Genomic DNA, 16,528 nt, shown 5'->3' on the forward strand with positions numbered 1-16,528 from the left:
TCGTATCGATTAATTTGATGTTTCCTTTTAAAGTAAAAAATGGTTCGAGGAGTCGCCGCCAATCTTTGATTAGGGTGTGATTGGACATCCAAAATGATTGTCATTTTAATAAAATAATTTTAATTTTATTAAAACAACGTCTTAGGTATACGTACCAAAAATTGAGTTTGGGAGTCGATTACACGTAGGGAAGGATTAACACTCCCACAACACCCTAAATCGGTCTATAGTTGATTAATTAGTTGTCTTCGCAATGAAATTTATGAGTTCAAATTTAATTTAATTTAAGATCCCTTTAGATAATATTCTTTGAATTTTAGGACGAAAAACGATATTATTTAATTATTTCCTATCGAGAAGAAAAGACATCTCATACCTTAAAGCAGTCAATTCTCACTCCAATCGAAATAAAGAAATATTACAATTCTATTCTAAAATTCATTATTAATTAAAATTTCAAAATGCATGAACAATGATAAAATAAATCAAATTTAATTAAAAAATTACCAATCCTTTTAGAAAGAATAAGGATATTCGATTATTTACAGACGTCGAGATCAGACCTTTTATAAGTTCTAACGATCTTTCATTGAAATATTTAAATAAACGAACATTTCTTTTTCTTTCGTTCCCAAATTTTAGCTATGATCAAATTTTAGGGTTTTACTTGATGGGATGCACTTTTATTTTAAAATTAATGGAAGTAACTTCCTTATACGTTAAGACAATCACTTCACGACAACCCTAAAATCAAAGGGCATTAACCTTACTTCAATTATTTGGATGGAGTCGAGTGATGCTCACGAGGGTATCGTACACAACATGTAATAATCTATTCGTTAAGTAAATGATATAAAAAAAGTGTCCAAGCAAATGCAAATGTATATATATAATTTAGAAAAATGTTAAAAATGTATGATGTTTGAGTTTGATTAAAAATAATATGTTTTCTAAAAAAATTATAAAAAGAATAATACATACTAATGTCCCTAATACTAGCTTATTTAATAATTTGAATAAAATAAATAAAAACAAAACTTATCATATTACAATTAGTATATATGTATACATATGCAAACGAATAGATTAACATCAACAACTAAATTATACTTAATATATATATATATATGATTCAGCATGTTCGTATGTGAAACCCACTTAATCGAACATAAAACTTTGTATACGTTTATATATTTACATGCATCTTACCATGAAAAAGTGGCATGTGGCATAATAAAAACCCATAGAATATATATGTTGAACACACAAGGCTTTAAATGAATAAACAAATGGCTAACGGCCAGTAAACAATCCACCAGTCATACTGGAAACAAAATATACCATAAATAAATACATAAACATGCATGGAAAAAGAAAATAGCATAATAACCAAAACGAAAGGATAGGCAAGTCTAAGATTAAAACTATAAACTAGGTAAAATCAGGTCATGAAGCACAAATAATCACATTTCAGGCACTAGAGTTAAAATAAACCTGTAAACATGTATGGGACTAAACTAAAAATTTCGAACATAACATGTCTGATGTACAAACAAGTGAAAATTTAAAATAACTAAGCCTAGGGATTAAAATGAATGTCGCACAAGATTTGATGATAAAATAAGAAACTTCAAACACTTTGATTTGAGGACCAAAATGTATTGAAACAAAGATGAGAGGAGCACGTATGTAAATAACCCATACGCAGACGGGTGACCCACTCCTAGCCAATGAATGGAACGACGCCGTTTAGGGGTTTAACTAACCCCCTAAATTTAACATAAAAACAAACAAACTTAAGCCTAATGTCATTTGAATAACCAAGCCCCATCCCCCTTCGGCGGCACTCTCTCCAAACCCCTTTCTCTTTTTCCTTTCTACTTTTCCTCTCATCCGGTCAAGGCAACCACCATGACCACCGACACCGAACAGTCCCGATGAGCGGTTAAACAGGCCACCAAACCACGACCAAACAAACCCACGACCCAGAAATACCCGAAATCCTCACTAAAAACGAACACACAACCCCCTGAACAAGCCCCAAAAAACCTTTACCTTTGGCGGCTTGATGTCGTTTTAGATCTCGAGGATGGCGAGGCTCCTTTTCTGACGGGGAAGGTAAGTTTCTTTCCTCTTAACATTTTTTCTTTTTGTTTTTTTGGATATCCAGTTCACTCATAAAAAGGGAAGAAATCTCTCTGTTTTTTTGTCTTTTCGGTTCTGTGTCCGGTGCAAAAAAATGGCCTCTTGCTTTTTTTGGCTGTCACGTTTTGTTCCATTTATTTGAAGGGAAATAATTTCCCCTTTTATTATTGTTTTCCTCCTATATTTCTCCCCCACTCTTTGTTGTTTTTGTTTTCCTTTTGTTTTTCTGTTTTGCTGATATTTCCTATCTCATTTTGTTTGCATGCGTCGGGGGAGCCTCTGCCACTGTCGAGGGAATGTGGCAGAGGGGAGCATACGACCGTCAGATGCTCGGGTACAGTAGGGAGCGGTTAAGACGTGCGCGCGTGAAAGCTCAGGAGGCGACTGGGGCTACGCATGTGAATTTCACACACTGGATCTAACGATTGGTGTTCTTTGGCGGCAGCTGGTCTCCTTTAGGGTAAAACCCTAAGTTTTGTTGCATATGGGCCATTGGATATCAACATATCCAACCATAGATAGGTGATTACACATATTTCTTTTTTAGGGTTATAAAAACCCTATTTTGGTCTTGATCTGTACCGTCAAATTGGTTGACAGATCTGATGGCTCCAGGCTTCTGGCGGCGCTGGACAAAAGAAGAGAACCCTAACCACCTTGGACTTGCACGAGTGAGGTTTAATTCAGTTGGGTTATTTTTCCTAGTCAATTTTTGGGCTTCGTTTAAGTTTGTAACCTTAGGCATCCAAACAAGATTAATAAAATGTTAACTATTTATTTTTAATTTTTTAGTTTACATATATATATATATATATATTAGACTATAGTCGTACATACATACATATAATAATATAAAAACCGATATATATATTTAAAATAACAATATATACACACACGTATATGTAGGCAGTCCTATAAAGCGATGAACTATATAATTATATAAATAATAATAAATAATAATATATAAAAACTCACATAATTAATATTAATAACTAATAATTAATCTTTATTAATAAAAATATATGGCCAATGATATATCTAACTAATGAAAATAACTAATATAGATAATCAACATTAATACTAATAATTAGTAATTATATAATTAGTAATAATATCATATATGAACCTATATAATATACACCCTACACGCACATATATACAGCTAAATACCCAAATATAATTAAATACCTCAAACCAACAATTCAAACTAATTAATAATATATAAACAACGAGAACTCGAATGAAATCTCCGAACAAAATGAGCATCTACCGTGGAGATAGACAAGACATGACCACATTAAATCTTATCTTTTATATGTAATTTATTTCTACGTTTATATTGTTTTGATTAAATTTTTCACTTATAAATTTTAAACAGGAACACAAGAATATGTAGGTGCCAAGACCTGTTCAAAATGATATTTAAAGAAAAAATGGAATCACAACAGTTGCTCCATGTTTGATTAGTTTCATGTGACGTAAGGATAGGCCGAGTAGAATGGAGCCCAAAATCAGTAATTGAACCAGAAATTCAGATTCAAACTAACTTGCACTTCACTGTGTCCACAACACATGAAGTTTGGTATTTTAGTTTTAATATCTTTTAGCAATTCAGTCATTGTGTGTTGTTTGAATAACTCTCCTCGTAACGAAATATAGTTGTTCTGTTCTGCAAAATTTTTCTAAGATAATGTCGGCATGGAAAATATATTACCAAAAATGCCGGCTAAAGAAGTGAGGACATAGGGGGGGGGGAAGTCATGCATGTCAAATCAACTTTCTCATTATAATTAATTTATGAAGCCAACATAATTTAATTTATTTATTACCAGTAGTAATAAAGACGTTGAGATCTGAATTACTGAGAAAACACGTTTACTGGGCTCTGTGCCTAGACCATTAGAATTTTGTTTTGTCAAAGTCAAGTCAATAGCATATAACCGGGTCAATCAAGCTGGCTTATATCAAAACTACGTACTAATTACGACCAATTGACTCTTCTAAGCTCACAATTCTTAGTAATTTTCCTTCTTATTTCCCACAAACATTTTTCAGGAAGAAAAAAAAGACAAATGGAGAAGAATCTATACATGTTTTAATCTGGGTTTTTATGTTCTGTTGATTGTTTTCTCTTTAAAGAACTCGTTCCTACAAGCTTAAATTTTCAGACAGGAATAAGAAAAACAAGACCATGTTAGAAGACAAGGCCAACTCATGGTGTTCCACAGTTATTCTTAGGGTCTTACTCCTAATCACAGGTTTAAAATAATTACTTAAATTTTGTTCCATCAGCTGTTGAATTCTTGAATGTTGGGTTCTTGTAGTTACTTAGAGCCTTCTTTTATGAAATAGGATATGGATTGCTTATATTGAACTTGTTCTTCGGATTTGCAGCTGTTATTACTGTCTCAGGAAATTCTCTGAACACGGACAAAGGAATCCTGCTCAACTTGAAATCATTTCTGGAAAAACAAAACCGAGTGAATCGAGGAAGGTACTCGGAATGGAATCTGAGGAGCTCAAATCCGTGCGAGTGGCATGGAATCTTCTGCTCTCCTGACATGGAGAGAGTTACTGGTGTAGACCTCTCTGACAGTAAGATTTCTGGGGAAATGTTCAACAACTTCTCAGCTTTGACTCAGCTTCAACATCTTGATCTCTCAAGAAACACACTCAAGGGAGCGATTCCAGATGATATAAACAGATGCCACAACCTTGTATACCTCAACTTATCACATAATATTCTTGGGGCTGAGCTGAAGTTGACTGAGTTGACCAATTTACAGAAGCTTGATTTGTCCACTAATCGGTTTCACGGGGAGATTAACTTTTGTTTCCCTGCAATTTGCAACAGATTAGTTGTTGCAAACCTTTCGATGAACGATTTTTCCGGTAGAATCGACAAGTTCTTTGATGGGTGCTTGAATCTGCATTATCTAGACTTGAGCTCCAACAAGTTTACTGGTAATATTTGGACAGGTTTTTCAAGGCTAGTGGAGTTTTCAGTTTCTGGAAACTTTGTCACCGGACCAGTTCCTGCTTCAAGTTTTTCAGAGAATTGTACTCTGAAAGGCTTGGATTTATCAGTAAACAAGTTCCGGGGTGAGCTCCCTAGGGAGATTTCGAATTGTCAGAATTTGGTTATTTTGAACCTGTGGGGAAACAAATTTACAGGGTCAATTCCATCAGAGCTTGGATCAATTTCCACCCTTGAAGGCTTACTGTTGGGAGACAACTATTTTTCCAAAGTCATTCCGGAATCTCTTTTGAATCTTAGCAACTTGGCCGTTCTGGATTTGAGCTTGAACAATTTTGGTGGACAAATGCAAAAGGTTTTTGGTAGATTCAAACAGTTGAAATATCTTGTTCTTCAAGGGAATTCATATACAGATGGATTAAGTTCTTCCGGGATTCACAAGCTAACAAATATATCTCGACTAGACCTAAGCTACAACAATTTTTCTGGACCATTACCTCCTGAAATCTCTCAAATGGTAGGTTTGAAGTTCTTAGTCTTAGCCTACAACCAATTTACTGGTGCCATACCACCACAGTGGAGACTTGTCCCAACTACAAGCTCTTGATCTTTCTTTCAATCGGCTTGTCGGATCGATCCCGCCTTCCATTGGAAACTTAAGATCTCTCTTGTGGCTAATGCTTGCGAACAACTCACTCACTGGTGAAATTCCTGGAGAGCTTGGAAACTGCAGAAGCTTATTGTGGTTAAACCTTGCCAACAATCAACTTTCCGGAAGATTCCCCCATGAGTTAACAAATATTGGAAGAAATCCCACTCCAACATTCGAATCGAACCGCCAAAGTAACCCAATGGTTACTAGTCCTAGTGACTGCTTGGTGACCAAGAGGTTGCTAACAATAGATTACTCCCCTTTTGGTTTTATATACACAATTTTTACCAGGAAGATCTGCAAGAACATATGGGATCAGTTGCTTCAAGGACATGGTTTTTTCCAAGTTTGTGTCAAAGGTTCACCGGTTCGAAAATATCGAGTCTCGGGATATCTTCAACTCAGTGGGAATCTATTCTCAGGGGAGGTCCCTTCAGGTGTTGGCAAAATGCAGCATTTGAGTGTGTTGCATTTGGGTTACAATCATTTCAATGGGAAACTTCCTTCAGAGATTGGAAGTTTGCCGCTTGTGGTCTTAAATATCTCCCGGAACAAATTTTCAGGTGAAATTCCAACGGAAATTGGGAACCTGAAGTGCTTACAGAATCTTGATTTGTCACACAATGAGTTTTCAGGCACATTTCCAGGCAACCTCAACAGCTTGAATGAGCTAAGCAAGTTCAACATTTCATTCAACCCTCAGATTGCCGGAAAAATTCCAGATTTTGGGCAATTAGCTACGTTCGAGGAAGAATCTTACTTGGGGAATCCATTGTTGCAGAGTCGAGTGTTCAGATGGAAGGATCCAACTGTTCCAGCATTAAAGTTGGAGGACGAAAATGGATCAAAATCTGGTGAAGGATTATGGTGGAAAGCATTGTTAATGGAGTACGGATGCGGGATGACATTAGGAATGGTAATGTTATATTTTTGCGTTCGGAAAGCTCAGCCGAAATGGGTTGTGAACAAGGTTGAAGCCATGCATCGCTTCAAGGTAGTTCGGCCATTAAAGAAGAATGTTAGCATAGGTGGTGGAAGAAATTTTTAGTGATTTGGGACTGTTAAATTAAAGGGGGGGGGGGACATAGGAATACATAAAAGTATAATTGGATGTGTTATTTTCTAGCGACTTTCAACATTTCACAATCCTTAACTTTTTTTCAAATTGATTTCCGATACATGTATTAGAGATTGCAAATGTAAAATATAAATAGGGTATTCTATATATATACACTTTTTTTCAACCTACGTAAATTTTCCCCCCTTGAACTTTTCTGAAAAGAGTTTTTCAATAAAATTTTAGTGTTGTTTCTTTGTGATGTTATATAAATTGTGCTTTTAATATTACAGACCGGTAGTAAAACGTTTCAAGTTTGATCTGATTAATTTTGTTGTTGAATCACAACATCAAGTTCTCGTTATGATAGGTGAAGGTTCAATATATTCTTGCTTTGATGGATTTAAATAAATTATTGAAAGGCATCGAAAAGATGCCATCATCTTAAACACATAAAGAGAAACAATATTTAGATGTAGAAGTGAAATGCGACCAACAGCCCGTTTATGAGATTTTAGTGGGCAGGGACGAAAATAGAAATTAGGCCTCTAATAACAAGTATAAAAAATTGAATTGTAAGAACAAATAAAACTGAATAAATTTACTTGTAAATTGTTTTTATATTACGTTTAATAAATTATTTAATAAATACATTAAATTTTAAATAGAAAACATCAAAAAATTTATTAAATACCCAACTACTCTCACAAAACAAGTACGATCCCCTTTTAAAAGGGAACATGTTAGGTTGTAACCTTCATCATCTTGTCAAAAAATAACAAAGGAATAATTAAGTGGAAAGTAAAAATTAATTTAAAAGTGTTACATCAACTTCTTCGTTAATTATTTTAATGGAAAAAAATGTAATGTTAAGTACGATTTAAAAAAATAATAATTGGATGACCAAAACAAAATAAAATAATAGATGAGTGACTAAATTGATAATTTATCATCTTTTAATTATATGTGAATTTACAATTTTAGGCCTAGACAAGAAGATTCTTTTTGCCCATGTTTAGGAACGAGCCTGGCGACCAAGAAGATTTAGAGTTAATTTTGTTATGTTCTTTGCCCTATTTTTATTTGTCCTTCAGAGGTATCATGTATAGTTGTGAAATCTTATTGTTAGTGAAGTATACGAAGATGATGCATCTTGTAATTAGATTCTTTCAAACATTGAATCTCGTTACTCATGGAATGACTAACAGTAATCACGAAAGGAAAGAAGGATAATTTTTTTGCAAGAATAAACAATAGCAAATCAAAATAAAAATTAAAGATAAAACTAATATTTTTTTTACAAAAATTTAAATTAAGTGTGAGTGCTATAAATTGAAAAATAAGTTCAAAAGGAAAGTTGCAAATCAAAAGGGCAAACAACTAGAAAATTTTGGCAAAAAAGATTTTGCAGAAGAAGATGAATACCATTTTAATTTCTTTTGAATTAAATCTGCAACTTTATATCAATTTATTTTAATCCATTTTTCTATTTGTCCTTTTGTTTGCTTAATTTTCATGTTTTCTTTAAAATTTTGTTTTATTTATTTATTGTCGATACCGTTTTTAGCCCAGGCAGGGAAAAACCTGGTATGACTTTTGAGTTTTTCTTGTTTGAAAAGGTTTTGAAATGTGAGTTGTCACCAATCATTTTAATGTGTGATCGGGATATCATAAAAATCGGGTGATTTTAATAAAACATTTTATTTTATCAAAATATTAGGTTTAGGGTCTATAAAAACCAAAAAATAGGTTCGAGAGTCAATTACATGTGGAGAAGGATTAACACCCCTACAGCGCCCATAAATTGGTACATCGTTGATTACCCTATATTAAGAATAAAATTTTTTGAGTTCGAACTTTATCTAATTTGAAAGTCATTACAAATACAAAGTTGAAAAGGGTATTCGTTTATTAAAGCCAATAGCATTCGTCCCCTAGCATGAATGCTGGAGATAAGCTATTGCGCCAAATAACCGAACATTGCCCTTATATTTTAAAAATAATGATGCGGTCTTGAAAAGGATGTTAACCTATTTCGGGAATCACCAGTAGTCACACATGAGCATACTTGCGGGAGATATACTATTGACTACCTAATAAGTGAACATTGTCTTGTGTTTGAAAATATATGCAATCAATCAGTCAATCGATTTATAATCCTAAGTTTACTAGGTGAGTTTGTTAAAGGATTTCTAGCCTAAAAGTTGTCAAATTATGTAATTAAAGAATCTAGAGGACTAGACCTAAAAATGTAGGTTCTAATATTATCCTATTTGCTTTTAACTTGTTATTAAATCGAATAATCGAGATGTCCCTTGAGCATTTAGGCGAGGGCTTACTCAGATTACTCCGTAAATTAAAGGGACTAGATTGAAATCTAACATAAAGTGGAGGCTCTAATTATCCAAATTGATTATGTTAATTTAAACTTCTACTTAATAGTTTAAGAACTGAAATGCAAGGAAACTAAAGTCTAGGGACCTAAGTGTAAAGTCTAAAGTAGAAGGTCTAAATCTATAATACCTAAAGTTTAAGGACTAACCAATAAATCAAAGCTCTAATAATTGTGTTAATTAACTATTAAATATTAAGGGATTGAACTAAATAAGTTTTTAAAATTAGTCAATGATTAACGATTTGGGGATTCAAACAATCGACTCGAGTAGTCGAGCATTTTATGCGAAAACTCGAATATGATTGCTCCTTAATTAAAACTAAGGTAAAACCCTAATTACTAAATCAAATTTTAAGTTTAAAGATCTAATATAAGGACAAATTCCAAAAAAGACTAATTAAATTAAATAAATATAAAGGAGGCATATATTTTAAATATCAAACAAACAATTATATAAATTAAATGAAAGAAAAAATACAAATAAATGTATTTTAATTGAAATCTAATAAATTACATATAAAGGGACTAAATTGAATTTACATTAAATTAATATGATTAAAAATTTGAACATGTAATAAAAGGACCAAATTAAAATAAATTAAAAATTGAGTAACTGAATCAAAACAAAATAAAAATAGGTTAGTGACCAAAATATAAAAATATGCTGAAATTGGAGGGACTAAAGAAGAATTATTCACTTTTTACAAGCCTAAAATACACTATTAAATAAAAATGAGAAAATTATAAAATCAATCCAACAAAATTAAAATAAAATTAAATAACCGCTACAGGTGACCATAAAAACACGCTAAAAACACGGGGATATAACGTAATTATATCAATCAATACATAACATAAAAAAGGGGAAAATAATGAATGAGTGCTATATAAAAAAGGGAAAATAATATTTTTGGTCCTCGCAGGTGACTAAAGTACAAAAACACGGGAATCTTAGGGGGACTTAAGACGAAATAACCTCTAAGTTTATACTATAAAATATACTTTTTCCTTTTTTTCATTTTGTAACTTAAAACAGAAAAAAGCTCTCATTTTCTCTATACTTTTGCTTTTCCTCTACTCGACCGACCCCCTGTCGACTCTCAGCTTCCGTCTCAACCGCCGTTCATGCCACCACACGGTGACCAGAGTTCCTACGATTTGAAAAAATGTATATTCTTTGTTTCACTCTCCTAAACCCTAATCTGGGGTCAAAATTAGCAAATACTACTCCTAAATGCCCCAAAAGCCCCCTCAACGTTTCAGTTCCCCTATCTCCGACCACCGCGAAGATGAACCAACCCTCCGGTTCAACTCCCCTCTAGGTAACTCTCCGACTTCCTTTTGTTCTTTTGTTTTTATATGCATATATATTTTTTATTTCAAAACTAAAAAAGGTTTTTAACCTTAATTTTTTTTGCTTTTCTATTGCTTCAAAAAATGAAGGGAAATGATCTTTTTACAACTTTTTTGTTGAGTTTTTATACCCGAGATTACATATCTTTTTCAAATAAAAAATAACCTAATCCTATTTGCTCATATGTCAATACTGTGCATGATGATTTGCATTTTTAATGCCCCAGATTTTCCAAGGTTTGTTGAAATTTCTGATAGATTTGTTCGGCTAGGCTTGACGGTGGCGATGATCGGCGAGGCTGGACGTGGAGCGAGCTTGATCAGCGGCTGTGGAGGTCATCTTTTTCAGCGATGATGGCAACTGAGAAGAGGGGTTAGGGTTATGTTAGATGTTTAGGTTAGAACTTTGGTTTGTGCCCAAATTTGGGTTTGGTTCGAGCCCGGGTTTGGGCATTTTGAGTTTGGGTTTGGTTTGGGTATTTTGTAATGATAATAATATAATAATAATAATATAAGGCAATAGACGAAAAATGGTGACTACAGTTGCACCTCTTTGCTCATTGCAGTGGAATTGGAATAGAGCAAAGACAACATGCACCATTTTTCATCGTGATCATTACTTGTCAAGCTGCAAGCTCTTCACCGGGGATGTTAATCCACCTCCTTCTGTGATGGATAAGACTTGATTGAACAAGTTCTTCTCATTGCAAACTTATTCTCACAGAAATGTTGGCCCCACTCCTTCTGCTATGGTTGAACAGAGATGATTTTGATCCAACTCCTTCTGTGATGGATGAGCAAAATGATAATTCTGATCCAACTCCTTATGCGATGGATGATCCAAGTTTGGTGTTGTTCCAGCTTCTTATGTGATGAAAATGAGCTAAGGTTGAACAATTTATTCTCATTATGAACTTCTTCACCCTCATCGGATGAGTTATTCTCATTATGAACACTCTACTAGAAATGTTAATCCACCTCATTATGTGATAGAATTGAATAAAGCGATGATGCTGATCCAACTCCATGTGTTATGGATGAGCCAAGTATTGGTGCTATTCCAACTCCTTATGTGATGGAAACGAGCTAAGATTTAATAAGTTCTTCTCATTATGAACTTCTTCTCCCCATTGGATGAGTTCTTCTCATTATGAACTTCTTATCCCTCATCGAATGAGTTCTTCTCATTATGAACTGTCCATTGGAAATGTTGATCCACCTCCTTCTGTGATGGAATCGAACAAAGGTTGAACAAGTTCTTCTCATTATGAACCCTTCCATTAGAAATGTTGATTGGTTTATCCTTTCTTTGAAAATTTTTAAACCTGTAAAAGATTATTATATGTCAATGATTTGTATTTAAATTACCCGAAGGTAATGACCTGATGGTCCTCAATTTTTGTTGTTGAGATCCATTTCTTTCAATGGTGATTGATATGGACTAATTCTTTGCTGAAACCATATTCTTCCTCATGAAGTCGTGAAATAAAATCTTTTTTGACACTTTGAATTTTTGTTAGATGTTTAAACTTGATAAAAATGAATGTGTATGCTCCTATTTTTTTTTTGCAAATGCCTAAATATGCATGATGTGATTTTAGTGTTTCAAATTCTAAGGTCTTGTAGATCTTTGTTTTTCTATCTTTGCTGAGTACTTATTTTTGTTAGGTCCTTTCTCGATCTGTGATCCTGGCTTTCTTATTTCTAAAATAAAAATATATCTCTTAGCATTTTATGTGTGCTTCTTCTCAAGAGGGGTCGGAGATATGCCTTGGAACGAACTGTGTTTTTGTCATTTCATGATTCATTTTGTCATTTGGGTTATTGACCTTCCTCATGTCACCTTTTGTCAACCAATCGCTTCGATGAGTGTGAAAATGTCATGGTGACTTGCCTTGGATTCCCTGTACTTTATAGGTTGATTCAAAGTAATACCGAGAAATTACTCGTTTGAAATCGGGTTATGTTAGTCAGATTGTGACATGAATAAATGAATGATCTAAAGCTTGAAGTGATAATCATGAAATTTATTGATAAATATAGGGGGTTTTTTATACAAAGTCAGCGTAGGGACTCTGGAAACAAAAGGCATATATTCGAATGAATTCTATCACAGATGTTCCTGAATTAGTTAATTTGACACCTCGAGGTGATCCTCTGTCTGTGAGATTTCAATGTCATGAAGTTTTCTGCAGATGTGAAGTCTCTCATGAACTACCAGACTTTCGAGAGGGTTTACTTGCCAGATGCCCCAATATCAAAATGCATTTGAGCCGTCTTTTCAGATTTTCAACTTAAATCCTTCCTTTGGTTTCAAGCGTCCTTTACGGATTTTCATCTTGAATCCTCTTTTTTATTTTCATTTTTATTTTGTTTTCCTTTTTTCTTTTTCATTTTTTTCTTTAAGCATAATATTTCTTGACATAGTATGAATTTATTGGGTTCCTCAGCACTTTTTCGTCCATCTCTGCCAAAATCAACGCTCTTCTGGAAAAAGCATTTTTGATAACGTATAGCCTTTCCCAATTAGGCATCTATTTCTCATGGAAATCATTATGAATAAGAAAGATATTTTTAAGCACTATATCACCCTCTCGAAATTCTCTTGGGCGAACTTTCTTATCATGGGCTCGTATCATCCTTTTTTGCTACATCTATCCATGACATATATCTTTCAATCTCTTTTCTTTAATAAGATTTAGTTGATCAACCTGAGATTGAACTCATTCTTCTTTATATAACTCTACTTATTTCAAAACTCGAAGTGATGGAATTTCAACCTCAATGGGTATGTCTGCCTCTATTCCATAGACCAAAGAGAAAGGGGTTGTCCCTGTCGATGTTCGCACACTGGTCCTATATCCATATAGGGCAAAGGGTAATTTCTCGTGCCAATATCTGTAGGTTTCATTAATGTTCGCAACGATCCTTTTGATGTTTTTGTTTGCTGCCTCCACTGCCCTATTCATTTTTTGGCAGTAGGTTATAATATTGTCATGTTTATCTAAACTGCATAGAGTTCATACATCATTTTGTTATTCAAATTAGTAACATTATCTGTGATGATCCTCTCTTGCAACCCATATCGACAAATTATCTATCTCTGTATGAATTTGTAAACTGTTGATCTTGTGATATTGGAATATGGAGCAGCCTCTACCCATTTAGTGAAATAATCAATCGCCACTAAGATAAAGCGAGTCTCATTTGAAGCCTTTGGTGTGATTTCCCTAATGGCACCCTACATAAAAAAATGACCAAGGTGAGATCATAACATGTAGAGGAGAAGGTGGTGCTTGAATTTTATCCACGTATATCTGGCATTTATGGCATCTTCTTACATAATCGATACAATCTGTATGCATCGTGGCCCAATAGTACCCATATCTCATGATTTTCCTAGCCATAAATAAATCATTTGTATGTGTTCCACACGTTCCACCATGCACCTATTCCATAATATTATTTTCTTCTTTGGCAATCACATACCTTAACAAGACTTGATCACTACCCTTTCTATATAAGATTTCTTCATTGAAGAAATATCCAGCTACCATTCTTTTGAATGTTTTATTGTCAATTTCAGATGCACTTGGAGGATATGTTTGGTATCTCATATACTATAAGATATCATAGTACCATGGATGGCCACTTAATTGAACAAATTTTGACTATATCTTAATTAAATAAAAATAAAATCTTATATTTTTAAAATTTTGGTAACTAAAGTTAACCCTATATTTAATCAAACTGGGGGGAATCAAAATGGAGGAATGAGGGAGTGGTGAGTTAGGTGCAAGAGAGATTTATTTTGGTGAGAAATGTGTGGGACCCCCACTTTTTTTGGAATGACATAGACAGTTGGAATGGCATCATGTGGAAGTTGATCAGTCTGTGTCTTCACTTCTTCTTCTAGGAGATAGCAATGTGTCAGGGTTTCATACGCTTATATTTTTATTGGCATCATGTATGTTTTCCTATTAGCCTTAAATATCGCAGTCAATGTAGCCAGAGCATTGGCCATTTGATTGTCATCTCGGGGAAGATATCTGAATGTAACATCCTCAAATTCTTTCAATAGTTTGAGGACCAAATTTCTATATTCAATTTGGGTCCTTTGTCTCTCATTCTCCCCTTTGTTGATACACTACTAAGGAGGAATCTCCATATATCTTAAGTGTTTTGACATTTCTTTCAATGACTGCTTTTAACCCCATAATACATGCTTCGTATTCTGCGATGTTGTTGGTGTAAAAGAATTCCAATCTACTAGTGAATGGATAATAAATTTCTTCGAAGGAAATCAACGCTGCCCCAATTCCTTTCTCCAAATCGTTAGAGGTTTCATCAAAGTATAAATTCTAGGATTTGTCATCCATGTCATTTTCTTCTTCAGTGGAGATGCACATCAAATCCTCGTATGGGAAATTGAAATTTAGAGCCTTGTAATCTTCCGAGGCACGACTCGCAAGAAAATCAACTATGACACTCCTTTTATTGATTTTTGGCTCACATAGACAATATCAAATTCAGATAACAACATTTTCCACCTGGCCAGTCTACCAGACAGTTCAGGAGATTCCATCAGGAATTTTAATGGATCCATCCTTGATATTAATCACGTGGTGTGGTATAACATGTATTGCCTGAGCCTTCGGTTGCCCAAACTAAAGCACAACACAACTTTTGAATTGGTGGGTACTGAGTCTCACAATCGGTGAATTTTTTTCTCAAATAATAAATGACTCTCTTTTTTCCCTAATTCTTCATGTTGACCTAATACGCACCCCATTGAATTCTTGAAAATTGTTAAGTAGAGAATTAACGGCCTGCCAGACACTGGTGCTACTAGGATTGGAGCGTTAGACAAGTATTTATTGATAATCTCCAAAGTCTCTTAGAACTCGCCATTCCAAACTTCAAGGTTATTCTTCCTGAGCAATCTGAACACTAGATCAAATTTGTCAATCAGTTGAGAAATGAACCGGGATATATAGTTCAGTCATCCAAGGAACCCTTGAACCTATTTCTTTATGTGAGGTATTGGAAGATCTTGAATTGCCTTGACTTTGTCTGGATCGATCTCGATTTCTTTCTGACTCACCACAAAGCCAAGTAATTTCCCTGATTTTACCTCGAATGTGCATTTGGCTGGATTGAGCTTTAATTGGTACTTTCTCATCCTTTGGAAGAGTTTTCTTAGGTTATGTATATGTTCTTCTTTAGTTCGGGATTTGGCAATCATGTCATCCACATATACTTCAATTTCCTTATGCATCATATCATGGAAGAGAGTCATCATGGTCCTTTGATAGGTTGCCCCATCATTTTTCAACCCAAACAGCATCACTTTGTAGCAAAAAGTACCCCATATGGTTATAAATATTGTTTTCTTCATGTCTTTAGGATTCATTTTGATTTGATTATATCCCAAAAGCCATCCATGAAGGAAAACCATGAATGCCCCGTAGTGTTTTCCACCATAGTATCTATATGGGCAGGGGAAAATTGTCTTTTTGGGCTAACCCTATTAAGGTCTTGATAATCCACGCCCATGCAAACCTTCCCATCTTTCTTAGGTATCGGAACTATATTGGCTACCCATTCAGGATATTTTACCTCTTGAAGGAAACTAGTGCCAACATGTTTCGTCACTTCCTCTTTGATCTTTAATAGCATCTCTAGCCTTATTCTTCTGAGTTTCTGTTGAACTGGCTTGCATTCTGGTCTAATTGGCAACTTATGGACTACTATATCAGTGTTTAACCCATGCATATCTTGGTAAAACCATTAAAATAAGTATATGAACTCTTGGAGCAAATTTATCAATTCTTGCCTTATTCCCGTAGATAGAGTATTGCCAATTTTTATCTCTTTTTATTTCTGTTGTTCCCAAATTCACAAGCTCTGTTTGTTCCTTATGGGGTAGAATCTATTTCTCTTCCTTTT

The 16,528-nt window shown here is 34.2% G+C and overlaps 1 long non-coding RNA gene and 1 pseudogene across 1 annotated transcript; both read left to right on the forward strand.

Moving 5' to 3' along the window:
- The first annotated feature begins 1,816 nt into the window (after positions 1 to 1,816).
- Positions 1,817 to 2,929, forward strand: LOC120146012. The gene is made up of 2 exons (XR_005518171.1): positions 1,817 to 2,667; positions 2,746 to 2,929. It is a non-coding gene; the product is annotated as an uncharacterized LOC120146012 (long non-coding RNA).
- A 1,220-nt stretch (positions 2,930 to 4,149) lies between these two features.
- On the forward strand, positions 4,150 to 6,827 carry LOC120145885 (annotated as a pseudogene).
- The last annotated feature ends 9,701 nt before the right edge of the window (positions 6,828 to 16,528 follow it).

Source organism: Hibiscus syriacus, unplaced genomic scaffold (genome assembly GCF_006381635.1).
Source record: "Hibiscus syriacus cultivar Baekdansim isolate YM2019G1 unplaced genomic scaffold, ASM638163v2 tig00110895_pilon, whole genome shotgun sequence".
Classification (NCBI taxonomy): Eukaryota; Viridiplantae; Streptophyta; class Magnoliopsida; order Malvales; family Malvaceae; genus Hibiscus; species Hibiscus syriacus.